At 48.7% G+C, this 13,979-nt stretch overlaps 1 protein-coding gene across 1 annotated transcript in view; it reads right to left on the reverse strand.

Moving 5' to 3' along the window:
- Positions 1–13,979, reverse strand: part of LOC3291495 (putative transcription factor SOX-15) — a 52,734-nt gene that overhangs the window by 28,496 nt on the left and 10,259 nt on the right. The window lies entirely within an intron of this gene.

The raw sequence follows: 13,979 nt of genomic DNA on the forward strand, positions 1-13,979 counted from the left end.
CTAAACATAAACACCACGCGACCACGCGCCAAACCAGACAACAATGCAATGCAAATCGAAACAATTTCACTCCCTCCACCATGAGAAGTGGATCATTCGCAAACCGGCCAACCAACCCATCGGGAGTCGACTTTGGAACTTTCAAGTTCACCGGGACCAACACCCGGTCCCGAATGTTTGGCCATTTGTTTGATCAGCTGGGTAGTGTGTTTGTGTGTGGGCTTTGTTCTCAAGCCCCCCCCCCACCCCCCCCCCCCGGAGAGGTTGTTGCATCACCGGAAGCGTGTACAGTGAGAATTTCTCATCCAAATTATCTTCCCCCCGCCAATCGGAGGTTGCACGCTCCCTTACCTTTGAATATAGAGGGAGTCCTCAGATGCGCAGGGTATTGTTCTAGCAATCCACCGAGTTGCGAGGGAGACGGAGAAGAACAGCACCAAAGCGAATGAAAGATGTTGTGGTTCAAAGTTTACTATGGGTTACAATCTACTCTGTCCGTCACGACACCTGTCAGATTTCCAGGCTACTTTGACCCGAGCAGTGGGCATCAAATTGAATCGAAATCACCGCTGTGGGGCCATTCTTTCACCCCCCTTCCAAACAAAGGGCTCCCCCTTTTTCCCAGGAATCTCGAGCAGAAATTTCGCACACGAAAATCCGTTCGAAATCGAAAGTCCAGCTGGTGGGTGACAATAGCGCCAACCCTGATGCCCTACCAACCTGTTGTTTCTTAGGCCTAGACACACCATTCAGGGGTAACTCTTCTAGTCTTCCGGTATCGGGTGGGTGACGATTTTGCAAAACAAAAACACTCCGTCTGTATCCCACCTCCCTCTGGGACCCATCCTAGGAGGGCAGACGCAATGCGAGACAGACAAAGATCAGCACTGCTTTCGGAGAACCCCAGGCCCGGGCTTGGGTAATTTTAATACAATAATCAATTGTTCTCAGCCGGTCCCGGTCCAAAACATTCCCTGGACCGAGCTGCAAGACCCGAACAAAGGGGGGAGGTTGGCAGTCCCTTTGACACAACGTAGTAGTAGCAGTAGTAGGAGCAGCAGCACCCCCATACCAAAACATTCTCACTGGGAGTGGGGGAAAGAAAACCGGGCCACTGGGACAATCCATCTGGTTTGCTGAATTTTCTTATATGGAAACACAAACAATGGATCAGCTGTGCAAAGGGGCGACACAATGAACTTGCCCGGTGCGCGTCTACGGTGGGGTAACCTGGGAAGGAAAAAGTTCGTCCTTGAGATCGGTAACCTTTGAATGCTCTACTCACTCACACAACGAGGGTAAAAACAAACGAGTTCTAAAGACTTTACGCGGGACAATGGGCAAACACTTTTTACGATGTGGTGGCTGACTTGGCATCTGGCGGGCCGGGAGTTTGACGCAGAGGAAGGGTGCTTTGTTTACATTGGTGGAGTGAAAATGACAATGGGAGCGTCAGGTTGCTTGGATGTTGGAGAAATGGAGAGTGCATTTGACAAATTCCGCGGCACTTTCTCTGGGTTCTCCGGGTTCTCCGGACGTATACATTACATTCTTCCATCAAAATTGGAGATCTAAAGTGAACATTCAACTGTTTTACGTTTAAGATTTTCTTCAAATCATTATTCCGTCCCTTATTAACCGTCGTTATTAATCGTCCCTAGTCTTCAGAACCTGTTTAGTTCTCTAGTTTCACATAGTCAGATATTATTCTTGCTTTGGCGCATAATAAAACCCATGCTCACACATAAAGAACAACATCACAGCGTTCAAAAAGCACGAGACTTCCCATCTTAAGACATGAACATTTTGCGAAGTCGAAACTCCCAGAAGATGATGATACATGCCTTACGTACTTCCAAATTCGTGGAACTCATGTTCGGATGTTTGCGCAAAATGCTCCAATGAGTTACCCGATTACCTAACCAGTAACAAAAACATTGTGTACCATCTTTTCACATTTTGGAGGACTTCTATCGCGTGCTGCTTTACTAATTCAATTTCCAAAAAATAACCAACGCACGTCTTGATGATCCAGACGTGTCTGCCCCGTGTGTGGCAAGATAGCCGAAGATCACGCAGACCATAATTTACGCACAGACCGGGGACGCACGTTTCGGTTTTCGAGCTCTGGACACTGATCTCGCCCAAAGATGCTTAGGCATCTCGCTTTCATCTAGCTCTAGTCCTCCTGTACAAACCCCTACAGATACGCATCGACGCAACCCTTTCAGTATCTCCAAAATCGTGTCATCTTGTACGCACGAGCACGTGTCCGCGCTTCTGACCTCTCTCTGGAAGCGACGGAAATGCCTGCGCGTGTGCGAGAGTGAGAGTTGCCGCCGCGTCCGCAGAGCTAACGGTACACGGAGTTAAGCGTTAAATGGCGCACGTGCCAGCACGTCCTGGTTGCCGCTGGTGGATATTGTTCGATTGCACACGACGACGACGTCGGCGACTCAAACACTGCCATCTTCGAATTTCGGACCTAGGGAGGCTTTTGTTTTTTATGACTCATTGCTTTCGCGACCGGTTTTGTCAACGTCCGGCGACACCGCCGTGTACTGAGTGTCAGTTCTGCCAGTTGTAGTCAAATTTTATGAGCTGTAAAAATCACCACACAACTTTGTGCATGTGGTTGAGTCCAAGGCACCAACAGAGGCCGTCCTCGTGAGCCTCCCGTAAATCATGTGTGCTGTACCGTACCATTGGCCTTATCGCTGGCGTCAAACGGCACCGGATCGTACTGCGTCTGGAGGATGACAAATTTCACATCATCGATTATGATTGATTCGTCTCCAATGACGCGACCCCTTTGCAATCGAGCTGCAGGGCTAGCAAGGGAGTGCGATCGTTCTATCATGACGGATCCGGCTTGGACTTCTGACCTTCTTCAGTGGACGGTGGTTGGAAAATCCGTCTTCAGCCATGATTGATGAAGTGCTCAAGCTTGTCTTCGTTACATCTTGGAAGCAATGTCTTCATCTACTTCAGTACGGAAATTAAAGAGGGATTAAGTGGCTCAAAGTGATTGGAGTATGACCAGGAAGCAGTGACGTTAGAGAAATAAGCAGGAAATAATACATCACATTTCAATCACGTGCTGAGCCTTAATCTAAAACATCCTGGTGTGTGTATCTCAAGTAGCTCCTATGAACTCCCGTTTTGTTAAATTGACTCCCGGTGTACTGTTCGATCTAGGTACAACTTTATTGAGACGAACCAGACCCATGATCCCATCGCACGTAACCGCCCCGTTACCAAACTGAGACGAGATATTGAAGCGTCTATGAAGAGACACACGCTACCGAACGGGACTTCATGGCAAACAGTCCTTCTCGGAAACCATCCCGGTGTCGGTTCCGCATGAGCGTGCCTTTGGAAAAGACTCGACCTCGCGTCAACACCTCGCGTACCTCTTCCGTGTGGCGATCTTAAGCCCAAAAAGATCGACAGCGCTAGATAAGCGGTCCGGTCGCCGTGCCAGAGGTCGCGCGGCAAGCAGTGAGCGCGCGCGAGAATCGGTACGTCGAATCCATCAACGCTGGATGGAGCGGATCACCGAAATCTGCCCTTTTGTCGCCGACGGACAAGATTCCGTCCCGGCGATAGGATGCGCTACAAATCATCCCGTTTTTTCCTCGCTCCTATTTCCTACCAACCCGTTCTTTTGCCGCAGTGCCTAGGAAAACGGGTTCACTTTTTCTGTAGACATCGGCGGCACTCAGCTTCAGCTGTTTCTACCGGAATAGTTTATGGTTGTGGCGATGCAGAATGTATTTTTTCGGTAAAAATTTCAACTTCAAGCGACCGGGCGGGGTTTTGGCAGCGGGTCCAGTCCAAGGACACCATCAAAGACATTTAGCAGGGATATTACGGCGCTTTATGGTGGTCATTTCGTGCCCGTTTTGAATGTCGGAGAACGACAACGACACAGTGAAACAAGCAAAAAAAAACCCAGCTAAAAGATCAAGGAACCTTACCGATTTCGAATCGACAGTGCTTGCTCTCGGTTGGGGGTTACAGAAGAACTTGATGTTCCTTTGGGCTTAAGCTCTGTGCGGAAGATTCATACTGGCATTAGGCACTTCTGCCCAGTCTTGGGGGAACACACCACTGTACTGTACTGTAAGTTAGAGCGTATTCTAGATTCATATCTTACCACGGGATCCGGAGACTTGTACGGGGCTGGAGATCTTGTACCGCGCGTTCGCCGAGCTTCTTCAGCAATGCCCGAAGCTGGGCTGCAGCTCCACAGGACAAGTCACAGTTGTGTAAAAGTCGTGACATTCGACGCCACGCACTGACACACAGAGCGCGACACGACAAACACCGCCGTGGACCGTGGAGCGTCCGGGGCAACACATTTAGTTTAATGTAAACTGGTTATGTTCTCGTTCTCTGGAAGGCTCGCTTTATCTCCAACCCGCGGTAGATATATATTTTGGAAGTAATGATATTTGAAATAGTTATGATCCACCCCCCGACGTCAGATCTTTCGATCTCAGCACGCTGAAATTAACTTTAACGTTGTTATGGTTTTACAAGAGACGACAGCGACAGCCCAAGACGACGTGAACTCCCGTGTGCCAGTTCATCGCCATTTGCTTGATTAATATGCCGACCGTGCGGTACGGAGTGACTCCAAAACGACAAACCGTAGACATAACAGTACCAGAATCAAAGAGCATTATGAAGAGAAAAAAAAAACAAACAAACAAACAAAACTTCAACAACCAGCAGGCTTCCGACGCATCTCGATCGCAAAATCGCAATATTCGCCGCGCCAGGTCCCCAGGGTAGGCTCGAATATCTTCACATACCCCCGGCTGGTCAATATCCGTCGTCCCAAATACGTTGCATCCTCTCTCTTTCTCTCGCTCACATGAACACTCTTAAACGAGCGTGTGTGTCCAGCAAAAATTAAAACCTCATCGACTGATTGGTATTAGCTGATATGGAACGCGTGAGGAGGTCTTCATTCTCCGTGTTGTTTCTTCAACCAACTTTCCGACTGTGTGTGTGTGTCTTCATGGCGCCTGTCGTAAGTTGGCAGGTTTACACGTTGTCGATCGTGTATGGTGTTAAATAATGTTACCTCAATCACTGCCAGACCTGACCGAAAAAAAAATCCGTGTCAAACTGCCTGTTATCACGTGTTCCGCCCTCGGGAATATTTTCGACAAGTGTTGTGTTTACTTGTTCAATCTCTCTTTTGCCGCCGTGTTGCTCATGTTGTTCGATAGTGGTTTTTTGTTCCTACCTCCCAACCCCCCACACACACCTGCTTGCTCGATCGATCGCTCAAAAGTCTGCGCACTTCGCGTAGGACAAAAACATCGAATCACGTTGTCACGGCAACGGCAATGACAAATGTCAATCTCGCCAACCCTTCCGGACCACAGGTCGGGACAGGCGACTAAATCGATGACAATCAAAGTGCGCACCAACACACACGCTCACACACACACAAAAACGGCGACGCGAGTTGATAATCGTGTCCAGCGAAGGGGACGAAAAAGTTCGCCCAGTCGGTGATTATCGGTAAATGGTGACTTTTCGGGCGGCTTTTTTATTGTTGTGGTTTTTGCTTCCATCCTGCCTTCATCCTTCCAAGCAAACAAAAAAGTAACACACTCATTTTCGTGTTGTTATGAGCTGTTATCGTGTGGCAAGTGGCGACACTCATTTCACGGCTCGGCGTGTGTGATAAATTTTCATGAGAGGGACTCCCCGTTTCGCTTCTGTTTTGCTGCTGGGCTTTTTTTTGCCTCGCAGCAGCCAGCTGTGAAATAGTAATCACTGTTAAATTAGGTGCTAAAACCGTGTCAACAAACCCTCTCCCTTTAAGGGAGGAGGGAACGTCTATCTTCTCTCCCCTCACATTCATTATCGGTACGGTTCCGATTGGATTGCTTGGACTAAATTGACCACAACCGACAGCCTCTGCCCGGCCTTTATCGGTCTGCGGGTCCAGTTTCGGGCGTCCATCCATGAAAACAGTCGAGACCACGGGGGAGACATAAATCACACATGACTTCAAGCGTCTCCTTCAGGCCGCTGATTGTGGGTTTCGTGCAATCGTGGACACACGACGATCGTCTCCCCGCCCAGCAGCTCCTCCACACCGTTTATCCGTTTATCACCCTCACTCAAACTGTGAAGGGGCTTCCGGCTCCCCTACCAAGACACGGGATATTGGGTGGCCGATTTTCACGGCCCCGTGACGCCGCTGATAGGTGACTCTGCGGGCAACCCGTTTAATGTCACTATTTATGGACCTTAAGATTTTCGGTCCAGTGCACGGGAAGATAGCATACCGGAGCATCATAGCTCGTACGGCACACACGAAGCATGGCAGAACCAATGTCTGACACCCATTCCGGGGGGAAGAGGGCATGGAAATCTTTGTCATTAATTTTGTTTTCGTACACCATTACCACTGTTATTATGATGTTTTCAGTTTATCATAAATTACGCGCGTACGCGGAAAAACTGCTGCGGTAGGGTGTGATTTCCGTCTTGCGGCCACGTCGCCACGAGCCCATAGTGCGCCGGCGAAGCAACAAAGGACGGCGGCTTTGGCTGTGCTTGGGCGACCATGCGGGGTCCGGCGCGATGTTCTCTCTCCCGGAAAGCTATGGGCCTTTTTTGCTGACCCTCCGTCATGTGCTGTTGCATTCGTTTTCATCATCATCGTGTCAGAGGAATTTTACTCTTTTTTGGAACGTTTTTTACACTGTGGAAATGAAGTACATTCCATTCTAGATAGTTAGGCTGGTATAGTGGAGTCATCAGGTAAAAAGTCATGTTAAGTGATGTTAATTTTGTAATTTGGTTACTATTTCGGTTGCGTAGGGTAATGATTATTGAGCAAATTACAACACATGGCATCAGTATTAAAAAAATAATGTTGATAAAGTAAATCCATGATTTTTTTTTTACATTTTTTTATAATTGAAACGGAATCCAAACTTCCATTCATAACAGCCTTTTGTAAATTCATTAAATGTCATTCACAATATTATCATGCAGTTTCAAATGCTGAATAAAACTGTCTACCAACATAACATCGTGAGACTCCACTCGTTTGGTAAAACAGGTAGCGCTCAGATCTAGGACACGCCCAGTCTAAGTTCAACATCTCATTCAAACCGATCTTTTCTCCCATGTACGAGAATGTCGTTTTCCTGCTGCTATACACGATAAATCTGTGTACCCCTTTCTCCGTATATCCAAGCTACTGGTAAACCAAAACCCGAACCATAGTGCTGGCAAAGCCCTTAGATAAGTAAAAACACTCCCGATTCTATCGTAGGAAACGGTATTCCATTTTTCCCTTCGCGTATCATCACCCTTCATCTTACAATTTCATTTGGATGATGTTACAAATTTTCCACATGCTTTGCCACATAAATAATACAGCTCCAACTGGTGGGACCATGCCTTAAAATATGCATCAGATATTGCATCCGAACAGCTGTTCCCCGCTGACACACAAGGGGCCGTATGATTTATGCACTGGACCATCAACCATCAAATCGCATATTAGGAAACACTACCACGAGAGTAGAGGCACACACACACACATTGCTCACTTTGTTGCTGCTGGTCACGATTCCATCCCTCCCAGTACGAGTCCATTGGCAGTAGAGTGAAGCGAACCCCGGTGCCGTTCAATCTCCATCCAGTGGTTTAGTTTTCCTTCTCCCCCCGAGCATGTGTTTCTGAGGCGGTGCCCTACCGGCGATTTTCGGACCACACCTTCACGGACACGCATCACTCCCGTTCGATGGGTGGATGAGGGAAGGCTTTTCCTTCACGCACCGGTGATGGCGCACTCGGTGACGCTTGCGTCCCAAAGCGTCCGATCTGGCAGCTCCAACCATCGAAGCAAACTGATTTCAGCATGCCGCTACTACTGCGGCCCACTCACACACACACACACACACACACACACACACACACACACACACACACACACACACACACACACACACACACACACACACACACACACACACACACACACACACACACACAAACATACATCTTTTAATTTCTTTCCACCCTGATGCACCACTAAACGTCCGAATTGGTCGAACCGTTTCAATCCGTGTGGGTGAGGCACTGTTTCCAACATTTTTTTCTGCGCTCCACCCACTCCCATCATCGCCCAGAGGTCAGCCGCGGGGCAAGCGTTTTGTAAATGAAAATGCAAATTGCACGAGGCAGAGAACCAAATAGTTTTATTTTTCCTTCGCTTCCCACTGCCCCGGGCTCTCGGGGAAGCAGCGTTCGTGTAGTAAACCGATTTTAATTATGTCGAAATACCGTACAAATACACACACTGCAGCTGTTGCTAAGGTAACGTGCGAGCCAGAGCGATATACTAGAACTGTGCCAAGGTAGATAGATGATCGGTTGCTGTGGAAGGTGCAAGATGTAGTGCTAAACTCGTACGTAACGCATCAAGCGCATCAACAGGTGGGATGGTCTCAGACGAACATGCGTGCAACGGATACAAAGATGGTTATATAATTGATAAAAGCCTGAAGTTGAGCGAAAACAGTTCTAATAGATATTTGCAATAAGCCTTAAAGTCTTATTTAAAGTCGTATTTGCTTTAAAAATTCTATTGAACTAACAAAAATAACTGCTATTACTAGAAAGGTTAAGCATTTCCTGGTCACGGCACCAAAGCTGATTCGATCAGCCACTACCGCGAACATTAATTTCGATTTCTCACCTCACCAATTCGCATCGCATTCGCAACAACGCTCACAATAGACCGCTACCGGGCTTCCCCATACGCTGGCCGGGGCTGCTGGGGCCGGGTTCTAATCTCTGGGCGGCATCAGCCGCCGGACAAAAACCCCTGCTAAACCGGAGCGAACCCCAAAGCCGATTGTCCAATCGTCACCGTTAGAAGTTTGCTTGCCTGCTACCACACGAACAGCTAACAACAGCCGCCAGCAACAATTCGCGCAACAATTCACCAGCCCCGTTCTCTCATCCGCTGGTCCTAAGGTTGGATTGGCAATGTGCAACGGTGCAACAGTGCAGGGCCACAAACAAGGCGCGACGGGCCGGAAAATGAATGGCATTAGGTGGACGATTAATTAAAAGGAAGCATGATTGACAAATGGAACGAACTTTGTGACCGTTGTTTCTCCCTTTTTTTGCTAAACGACATGTGTGTGTGTGTGATTAATGCACCTTTGCGCGGTGGTTAGGGTGGGAGTGATCGAGGCAGGAAGTCGATCTTTTGTCACATGGGTGTTTTATAATGCGTTTGAGGATTGATTCAGTTGGCGGTTTTTTGTCCCTGTCTGTCAGCTCGTTTGTCTATCGTTTTAACGGCAACGATTCATAGAAGAAGTGATTCGTTTCATTTGTCTGGCGCACGGTTTAAAAGTAGGAAATTAAATTGTAAAAACAAGATTTTTTTTTAATATAATCAAAAAGTTCTCTGTTTCAACCTCTTCAAAACGAATAGCAAATCATATTACAAACAAATTAAATCTACTCGACAATTACAACTGCAGCTCACCAACAACGCCCTTCGCCAACCAATCAGCAGCCCCTGAGAACCGCAACCGAACCGATCGGTCAATTAAAGCACAGCCAAATGACAAACACAACACACTTCCACAAACCGGCAACGCGTATCCTGCTGCGTGCGAAATGCTCGACTTTTTCCTATCGGTGCGCGGTATGAAATAATGGAACGCCCCAGGGGGAACGCGCGTTGGCTTTCCCATAATGGAGAGGGAAAACAACAAATATTCGCTACCAGAACTCGCAGCGGGACGTCACCGACTGCGCTAGCGGCTTTTTCGGAGCAGGAAAATAATAGTAAAACTGGAGGGGTGTGTGTGCGTGCATGTGGAAAGCACCCCTTCCTAATTACGCCTCAACCTCTCAAGTACCTTCGATGGGACTTTGCCATTCCCGAATGCGTAGTATCGTGCAAAATGGCGTCCGTTAGTAAAGCGCTGTCTGAAAGCTTGAGGTCAAAAGGTTACGATAAGATTTTGTTCGCGATTTCTCGCCCGGCGCGGTTGTCGTCAGCTGTCAGCTTCCTTGCCGCTCATAACATATGCGACACCGCGCGGATGCATTCTGGAGGGAACTCTGGTGACCATTGTTTATCGACATTGTTCTCAACAACGTCCAAACATTTCCCTATCGAAAGAAGCATATGGAGGGAAGCAACGAAAGGCCAAAAACAACAAATCCTGCGCCAGTTCCACTCTCCGCGCCAGAAACAATGCCATTCGGGGGAAATAATGAACGGCGGAGTGATTTTTTTTTGTTTGATTTCAACGCTTCGGGGTCCTAAAAACTGTCCAGCTGCCGCTACCAATCGTCACAATTATTCGCGTGCGCGATTCCAACATCGAGATGCACTCAAATCGATCGGTAACGAATCATTTTACCCCAGCGGCGCAAGAGTGCTAGAGGTGTGCACTTAATTTTGTACCCCCTTCGAGCTCAATCACATTTCTGCCGAGTGTAGACCGAGAGTGAGATTAGCGCCACACACTGTTTGAGGTCCACTCGAGCCGGGCCGAAGAGACCGCGAACGTGAGCTTGATGGAAAGAGATTCCTCGGTCGGGATTCCTTTATTGATTGCAACCGCCGGCTTTTGGCGCAAGAGGCACTGAGGCTCTGAGGTTACTGATATTGATTCTGCTTTTAAAGTGCGTCGATTCTATCGATTGCCGCGCGCGGCATCGCGTCAAGTGATGAGGAAACTTATCGGGCTTGAAGATTTGCTATCAATATGCTTCCGGTAGAGCTATCTACCACGATGGAGGGATTGTTTATTACCGTGAGAAAACGAACCTAGAAACGATTGAACTTGGGACGTATTGCTTCGGTTGTTTTCGTGCTTCATCTGGAGTATCTTCAAGATGTGGGGATATTGGAATATTGGAAAGAAGTCGTTGCCCAAAAAGTTTTTGGAAACATTCAGCAAATGACGTCGTGTTTTCTGTAACTCCTCTCAATCTCCTAACTACGTCATCGAAAAGTAAATACTATATACCTGAAACCCTCCAAATCAAACAACTGCAAGCTTCATTGATCATTGGCCACTTGAACGGAGCAAACAGCATTTTTCCGAACCATTCCTGTTCACCCGACAGCAGCTGAAACCGGTAAGGATTTCAGACACAGCAGCAGCAGCAGCAGCAACAGACACTACGAATAAGAAAGAAAGGCGACAACAAGCACCAGCAACAGCAGCAGCAGCAAAAGTTGGACAGGACAGAAGAAAAAAAAACAACCCAACACACCAAAAAAGGGCACCCAGGCTCCCATTTCTCAAACGGACGGTGGGGTGTCAGGGACCGGGGGCAGGGATGGAAAGATGCAAAAAGAAAAGGAGTAGCCAATATCTGCCCTGACATCCGAAGGATATATGTCACACGGCATTGATTTATGCTCGCGCAACAGCCGACTCCTTGCCGCGGTCCGGACCGATTCTCCGGTCCGACGTATGGGATATGTATATGCATGGATGCGCACATCTACATACTCACCGTGGCAGCTCCAACGATGCCCACAAACATCCACCCAAAGCCCTGAAAGGACCCCGAAGGAATCGACATCGAGCGTTGCGTATGCGCTTTTGGCGTTTGCCGCCACCGTACGAACGCAAGCACAGATCGGTACGGCAAACGGAGACGGAGATGGTGATGATTGTGGGAGACGCAAAATCACGATGACACAACGGTGTTCCCGCTTGTAGCCGGGGGAGGATGGTGGAGATTTGTGTGTTCAAAGGAGATTACAGAATGGAAGCCGCTTCTTGGCTTCAGCTCGACAAACTCTTTTCACCCAGCAGCAGAACGGAGAAGCGGCAGGCAGGGCTGCGGTTCCTGAACATAATAAGAAGGCAATAAGCATACACCAAGCCCCCGAACGGTGGGCACCGAGTGGACCGTGGAGGAGGCTAGAATGCGCGCACGATTATTTGAATTGCCAATAAGCGAAATGGTCGCAACGCGTGCGCACACTCGCGATCCCCTTGCTTTCTTGCTCTTTCTTTCTTTGGTATTCTCTTTCCGCTTCCAACAGGGATGCAAGAGCTCCACCCGGAGGGGTTCCCCTTTTTTGGTGGAGAAAGATCGCAATCGCCCAACGGACACACCGAACACTGTACCGCACCACATCGGTGAGGGGGGGGGGGGGGGGGGGAGGTGGGGAGCCAGAGGCAACCAGATCGCTGCTCGATCGACCAAAAACCTGCGATGATCCTGATCCTGATGGTGCTCTTTCGTCCTTCCAGCCGTTGATCGGCAAAAAACTTGCCCAGAAGATACAAACAAAAAGCGACTTGGCAAAGAAAATTTTTATGCTACAGTTTTTCCTCCTCTTTTTTGTTCCCTTCGTGTGTGTGTGTGTTGTTTGTTTTTACTGTTCAGTTTTCCTCTTTTGCTTTTTATGCTCAATACCTTTTTTTTTGTTGCTCTGTTTATTGTTGCTTTACGGTTTATCTCCAACGAAAAAAACGAGTATTTCTGTTACATTTTTTGCCTTCGTTTTGTTTCTTCTCTTGAAACACCCTCCCTCTTTTAGTGCTCCGTTCTTTATGCGCCCACAGGATTTTCTAGTTCTGCCCCGAGCACCACGGACACACTGAAGCACGGTGACAACGGTGTGCCGGTTTTTTTGTTGTGTCTCTTCTCTCTTTCATTTGATATGCTCGTTTGCCGCAAAAATATGGACGAAGTTGGAGTCGGGAGGCGCAGATTTTATGCTGATTTTATGTGTGTGTGTGTGTTTGCGTGCGCGGCATTGCGTTCAAAAGAGGAGACTGGAGGAAAGGGCGGTCAAAATATGCGCAAAATCCTGTGCGGCGTTCAGGTTTCCCCACGCCCAGCCCTTTTGGTAGGCAGTCCACGGTGCAAAGGGAATCGGTTGATCCCTTGAGCTTGAAGTTCGAGATCGGCCCCACGTCCGCAGGATCCATCGATACCAGGAAGGGGCCGTGGACGTGACGTGATATGTATATGCTACATATTTCAGTGATTGGAGGTGGAATCGGAACAGACAACGGACGGGACCAATTCCAAATCTAGACGAGATTTATGGTGATACGGGACAGCGATCGAACCGGCAGCAACAGCAGCAGCAGGCCGTTATGTGTCCGTCGTCGAGAGGGTGACGAGATCGAGAGAATGTCCACACGGCACAGCTTGTTCCCGCTGGACTGTTTATTAGCTGTGGTCCTCAGTTCCAAGAGACCGGCAAAGCGTAGAAGGCTGTGGTTTATACGTTTGCATTTCAAGAATTGCTTAGAACTACGGTCCCCCCAAAACATTGGCTCGATTCCTGGACCGTAGAGGTAGAATGCCGACAAAGGTTCTCCCGAAACGATTTAAGGTTCTCCTACGGCCAACTTCTAACGGGGAGTTGACTGTTTTTGGGGGTTAATGCGGCGTTTGTGTGATTCTTGTGAAAAGTAAACAACACAAAGATCCCGGGCCCTGGCGTAAAGATATGGCAACGTTGCGCGGTCGTCTCATTTGACTGCGTTCTACGGGGATTACGGTTGGTCCTGGTGGGCCCACACGTCCACCCCTAAGCGATCGTCGTCACCTTCAAATGTCTCGGACACGCTCAGCTGACTCCCCCGTGTGTCGTCCGTGTCTGTCTTCTTGCATGCGGGTCACAAAGAAGCACAACCAAAGAACAACCTGCCACAACTAGGGGTCATCGTGCATGCACACAGACAACCAGCAAGGGAAGAAGAGGTCGCCCCGTCTTGCTCGAAAAGCCGGACGACCCATCCATCCGGGTTTCCCGTTTTCGCGTGAGACGCACTACGCACCGCACACAGCCAAAAGCAGCAGCAGCAGCAGCAGCAGCAGACTGGCAGCGACGTCTCTCGTACCGCATCACCAAGCGCACCTTCACGGACTCATTTCCGATCGCTATTAACACTTCCGGTGGAGGTATTCGTGCTTGT

This window comes from Anopheles gambiae, chromosome 3, assembly GCF_943734735.2.
Source record: "Anopheles gambiae chromosome 3, idAnoGambNW_F1_1, whole genome shotgun sequence".
NCBI lineage: Eukaryota > Metazoa > Arthropoda > Insecta > Diptera > Culicidae > Anopheles > Anopheles gambiae.